This window comes from Ranitomeya variabilis, chromosome 1, assembly GCF_051348905.1.
Source record: "Ranitomeya variabilis isolate aRanVar5 chromosome 1, aRanVar5.hap1, whole genome shotgun sequence".
Taxonomy (NCBI): domain Eukaryota; kingdom Metazoa; phylum Chordata; class Amphibia; order Anura; family Dendrobatidae; genus Ranitomeya; species Ranitomeya variabilis.
Window position 1 is genome coordinate 911,046,441 of NC_135232.1, and position 6,000 is coordinate 911,052,440.

Genomic DNA, 6,000 nt, shown 5'->3' on the forward strand with positions numbered 1-6,000 from the left:
TATATATCCCTGTGCGGGCTGTGCTCTATATACCCCTGTGCGGGCTGTGCTGTATATATCTCTGTGCGGGCTGTGCTCTATATACCCCTGTGCGGGCTGTGCTCTATATACCCCTGTGCGGGCTCTGCTGTATATATCCCTGTGCGGGCTCTGCTGTATATATCCCTGTGCGGGCTCTGCTGTATATATCCCTGTGCTGGATATACCACTGTGCGGGCTGTGCTGGATATACCACTGTGCGGGCTGTGCTGGATATACCACTGTGCGGGCTGTGCTGGATATACCACTGTGCTGGCTGTGCTGGATATACCACTGTGCGGGCTGTGCTGGATATACCGCTGTGTTGATATACCACTGTGCGGGCTCTGCTGGATATACCATTGTGCGGGCTGTGCTGGATATACCACTGTGCGGGCTGTGCTGGATATACCACTGTGCGGGCTGTGCTGGCACCCAACAACATGTTGCAGTGCAGGAGATTCCTGCGACAGTCCAAGGCGTATCTAGGGGAAGGTGGGGGGGGCGGGGGTGGGGGGGGTTGAGGCGGGGGGACCCGGGGTGGGGGGGGGGCCCCATTTGGAAGTTCGCACCGGGGCCCATAACTTTGTAGTTACGCCACTGCTGGCGCACTACCCGGTGCGGAAGTCTCTTTGGGCTGAGGGTAGGATGTGTCGGCAGTCTGGCTAGCTGGAGGTATAGCCACAGCTAGCGGGCGTGGGTCCGTGGAGAGGGAGTTAGCCGCCTCACTACTCACAAGCTCATTCCCAGCCTAGTTTCCCATCTTCCCATTCAAACTGCTATTTATGTCAGACCCACCCCATCAGTCAGGTGCCCTGAGCTGCTCCAGTCAGCAATCTCTTCCCCCTAAAACACTGGTGACAGCCCCGACGGTTCCGGCCCCAACACGCAGGAGAGACCGTTAGCTGGGCTCTCCTCCCTATAAAAATAACCTTTATTTATCCCAGGAGCCACAAGCTTTTAGTCACACATGCAGCTACAGTAAGCACACCCAGGCACTTTGGCTGGCAGCCGGATCTGCTGTGTATCCGTACACAGCCAGCTGTCAGGCTAGGTTCACATTTGCGTTCAAGAGGGCTGCAGATGGCTGTGTACTTCCTCCCTTCTTCCTCCCTGAAGCTCCGCCTACGCTTTGCCTACTTCTTTATGTGTCCTGTGTTTCCCTGCGTACCTATCTTTAACATTGGGTACGCAGGGACATGCGTTTTATGCGGATGCATCCGCATGTGGTGATTTGACGTGTGCGGCGACCGCATGGAATTGTTAAATTTTGTGTTTTCGTTCCTTCTGGGAGCTTCTCTCCCTTCTCCCTCTTATTCTCTCGTGCTGGGACGAGCTCCTCACAGCTCGTCCCCAGCTCCAACTCTCTTCTCCTCACTCAACTCCATCCCTTCTCTACTTTCTCCACCCACACCTTCGACCTAAGCCCTCCCTGGCCTGGAGAGGTCTAGTGATGGGTGCTAGCGCAGCACCCCAGAGTCCTGGTCATTGCAGTACTGATGCTCAGCCGCTAAGGGGAGTGATGGTACGTCTGATGGCACTTAAGGAGTTCACCTGACCAGGTATCACAGTCACACTTTACACTTCACATTCTGGCCACCAGGGGGAGCAAAGGGTTCTATGTATTAGGCCACTCCTCACAATCTGGTAAAACTGGGGGCTGGATAGGAAGTTAGTCAGAAGCTGACTGGGTTGGATCCAGGCAACATCCTGTGGCAGAGGGTGTTGCAGGGGAAGACTCAGGGGGGTCTCTGTCAGGGGTGGGATCCTGACAGTCGCCTAGCGAACAGAACAGAACGTTACGGAGCCGCGCCTGCACCCATTGCGGCGGCATCCTAAGAAAGGAAACGAAGCGAGGTTTATTGTGGAGAAGTGAGAAACGAGATCGCAGCAAAAAGGAGATAAAGCCAGTAGGAGTCGTGCCGTAAGATCGAGGCAACATCCTACTGAGGCACGTAGCCGGTGGCCGGAACGCCAAGGAAGTATTAGGCTCCAAGCACTACTTCAAACAGCGGCAGGACAGTTAATTTTAGGTTGGCAATTGTGGGAGAGGGGCGACGCTAGGGTCCCGGAAGAACTCCAGGCCTACCCGTCATACGGGTGTGTCCTATCCATATCATCTGGGGGACGGAGAAGAACATCAGAACAGATACGAGTTGTGAGAGAAGAACATCAGAAGCAGACACAACAGTTGTGAGGACTATCCCGTGGTGCTCAGCAGGGAGGTACTACAACACACAGGCGCTAGAAGGTAGGCACTGATTTCCACCTGCAAAGGAAACTCTGGATGTGCCTTCAGACCGGCAGGTCTCAGCCAGCCCTGTTAGCAGTACTCTGGATTGCGGATCCTGAGGCTTTCAGTAAAGAGGTAAAGAGACTGCAATGTTGTGAATTTGGATTCTGGGCTCCCCCGGTGGCTACTGGTGGAATTGAACTGGTGTTTTCATCTTCTCTGTTCACCTGTTCCCATCAAGATGTGGGAGTCGCTATATAACCTTGCTGCTCTGTTAGTTGCTTGCCGGTCAACAATGTTATCAGAAGCCTCTCTGTGCTTGTTCCTGCTCCTAGACAACTACTAGATAAGTTGGACTCTTGTCCATGTTTGTTTTTGCATTTTTGTTCCAGTTCACAGCTGTAGTTTCGTTACTGTGTCTGGAAAGCTCTTGTGAACAGGAATTGCCACTCTGGTGTTATGAGTTAATGCCAGAGTTTTTAAAGTAATTTCTGGATGGTGTTTTGATAGGGTTTTCAGCTGACCATGAAAGTGTCCTTTCTGTCTTCTGCTATGTAGTAAGTGGACCTCAAATTTGCTAAACCTATTTTCATACTACGTTTGTTATTTCATCTTAATTCACCGCCAATACATGTGGGGGGCCTCTGTCTCCTTTCGGGGTATTTCTCTAGAGGTGAGCTAGGACTAATATTTTCCTCTGCTAGCATTATTTAGTCCTCCGGCTGGTGCTGGGCATCTAGAATCAACGTAGGCATGCTACCCGGCCACTGCTAGTTGTGCGTTAGGTTTAGTTCATGGTCAGCTCAGTTCCCATCTTCCAAGAGCTAGTTCCTATATATGCTGATGCTATGTTCTCTTGCCATTGAGAACATGACAGTTTGACCGGCCTACTAAAGGGTTAAAATCCTTGGCTGAGAAAGGAGAGAAATAAGACGTCTGCTGAGAATTTTTTTTTTTTCTCCTTCTAATCTTTGAATGGCTCTGTGTCCACCTGTTTGTAATGGATCTTCAGAGTGTAACTGCAGGTTTGAATAATCTCGCCACGAAGGTACAAAATTTGCAAGACTTTGTTTGTCATGCACCTGTATCTGAGCCGAGAATTCCTTTGCCGGAATTTTTCTCGGGGAATAGATCTGGGTTTCAGAATTTTCGAAATAATTGCAAATTATTTTTGTCCCTGAAATTTCGCTCTGCCGGAGACCCTGCACAGCAGGTCAGGATTGTGATTTCCTTGCTCCGGGGCGACCCTCAAGACTGGGCTTTTTCATTGACACCAGGGGATCCTGCGTTGCTCAATGTGGATGCGTTTTTTCTGGCCTTGGGGTTGCTTTATGACGAACCTCATTTGGAGCTTCAGGCAGAAAAAACTTTGATGTCCCTATCTCAGGGGCAAGATGAAGCGGAAATTTACTGTCAAAGATTCCGTAAATGGTCTGTGCTTACTCAGTGGAATGAGTGCGCCCTGGCGGCGACTTTCAGAGAGGGTCTCTCTGATGCCATTAAGGATGTTATGGTGGGGTTCCCTGTGCCTGCGGGTCTGAATGAGTCCATGACAATGGCTATTCAGATCGATAGGCGTTTGCGGGAGCGCAAACCAGTGCACCATCTGGCGGTGTCCACTGAGAAGTCGCCAGAGAGTATGCAGTGTGATAGAATTCTGTCCCGAAGCGAGCGGCAGAATTTTAGACGGAAAAATGGGTTGTGTTTCTATTGTGGTGATTCTACTCCTGTTATATCAGCATGCTCTAAGCGCACTAAAAAGCTTGATAAATCTGTTTCCATTTGCACCTTACCGTCTAAGTTTATTCTATCTGTGACCCTGATTTGCTCTTTGTCATCTATTACCACGGACGCCTATGTCGACTCTGGCGCCGCTTTGAGTCTTATGGATTGGTCCTTTGCCAAACGCTGTGGGTATGATTTAGAGCCTTTGGAGACTCTTATTCCTCTGAAGGGGATTGACTCCACCCCATTGGCTAATAATAAACCACAATACTGGACACAAGTAACTATGCGTATTAATCCGGATCACCAGGAGATTATTCGCTTTCTGGTGCTGTATAATCTACATGATGATTTGGTGCTAGGATTGCCTTGGCTGCAATCTCACAACCCAGTCCTCGACTGGAGAGCTATGTCTGTGTTGAGCTGGGAATGTAAGGGGGCTCATGGGGATGTACCTGTGGTTTCCATTTCATCATCTATTCCCTCTGAAATTCCTGAGTTCCTGTCTGACTATCGTGACGTCTTTGAAGAATCCAAGCTTGGTTCGTTACCTCCGCACCGAGAGTGCGATTGTGCCATAGATTTAATCCCGGGTAGTAAATACCCAAAGGGTCGTTTATTTAATCTGTCTGTGCCTGAACATGCTGCTATGCGAGAATATATAAAGGAGTCCTTGGAAAAGGGACATATTCGTCCATCGTCATCTCCCTTAGGAGCCGGTTTTTTCTTTGTGTCAAAAAAAGACGGCTCTTTGAGACCATGTATCGATTATCGGCTTTTGAATAAAATCACTGTAAAATATCAATACCCATTGCCATTGCTGACTGATTTGTTTGCTCGCATAAAGGGGGCCAAGTGGTTCTCTAAGATTGACCTTCGTGGGGCGTATAATTTGGTGCGAATCAGGCAGGGGGATGAGTGGAAAACCGCATTTAATACGCCCGAGGGCCACTTTGAGTATTTAGTGATGCCTTTTGGTCTTTCAAATGCTCCGTCAGTTTTCCAGTCCTTTATGCATGATATTTTTCGCGATTATTTGGATAAATTTATGATTGTGTATCTGGATGATATTCTGATTTTTTCGGATGACTGGGACTCTCATGTCCAGCAAGTCAGGAGGGTTTTCCAGGTTTTGCGGTCTAATTCTTTGTGTGTGAAGGGTTCTAAGTGTGTTTTTGGGGTACAGAGGATTTCCTTTTTGGGATATATTTTTTCTCCCTCTTCCATTGAAATGGATCCTGTCAAGGTTCAAGCTATTTGTGATTGGACGCAGCCCTCTTCTCTTAAGAGTCTTCAGAAATTTTTGGGCTTTGCTAACTTTTATCGTCGATTTATTGCTGGTTTTTCGGATATTGCTAAGCCATTGACCGATTTGACTAAGAAGGGTGCTGATGTTGCTGATTGGTCCCCTGACGCTGTGGAGGCCTTTCGGGAGCTTAAGCGCCGTTTTTCCTCTGCCCCTGTGTTGCGTCAGCCTGATGTTGCTCTACCTTTTCAGGTTGAGGTCGACGCTTCTGAGATCGGAGCTGGGGCAGTGTTGTCGCAGAAAAGTTCTGACTGCTCCGTGATGAGGCCTTGTGCCTTCTTTTCCCGTAAATTTTCGCCCGCTGAGCGGAATTATGATGTTGGGAATCGGGAGCTTTTGGCCATGAAGTGGGCTTTTGAGGAGTGGCGCCATTGGCTTGAGGGGGCCAGACATCAGGTGGTGGTATTGACTGACCACAAAAATTTGATTTATCTTGAGACCGCCAGGCGCCTGAATCCTAGACAGGCGCGCTGGTCATTATTTTTCTCTCGGTTTAATTTTGTGGTGTCATACCTACCGGGTTCTAAGAATGTTAAGGCGGATGCCCTTTCTAGGAGTTTTGAGCCTGACTCGCCTGGTAACTCTGAGCCCACAGGTATCCTTGAGGATGGAGTGGTATTGTCAGCCGTTTCTCCAGACCTGCGGCGGGCCTTGCAGGAGTTTCAGGCGGATAGACCGGATCGTTGCCCACCTGATAAACTGTTTGTTCCTGATGATT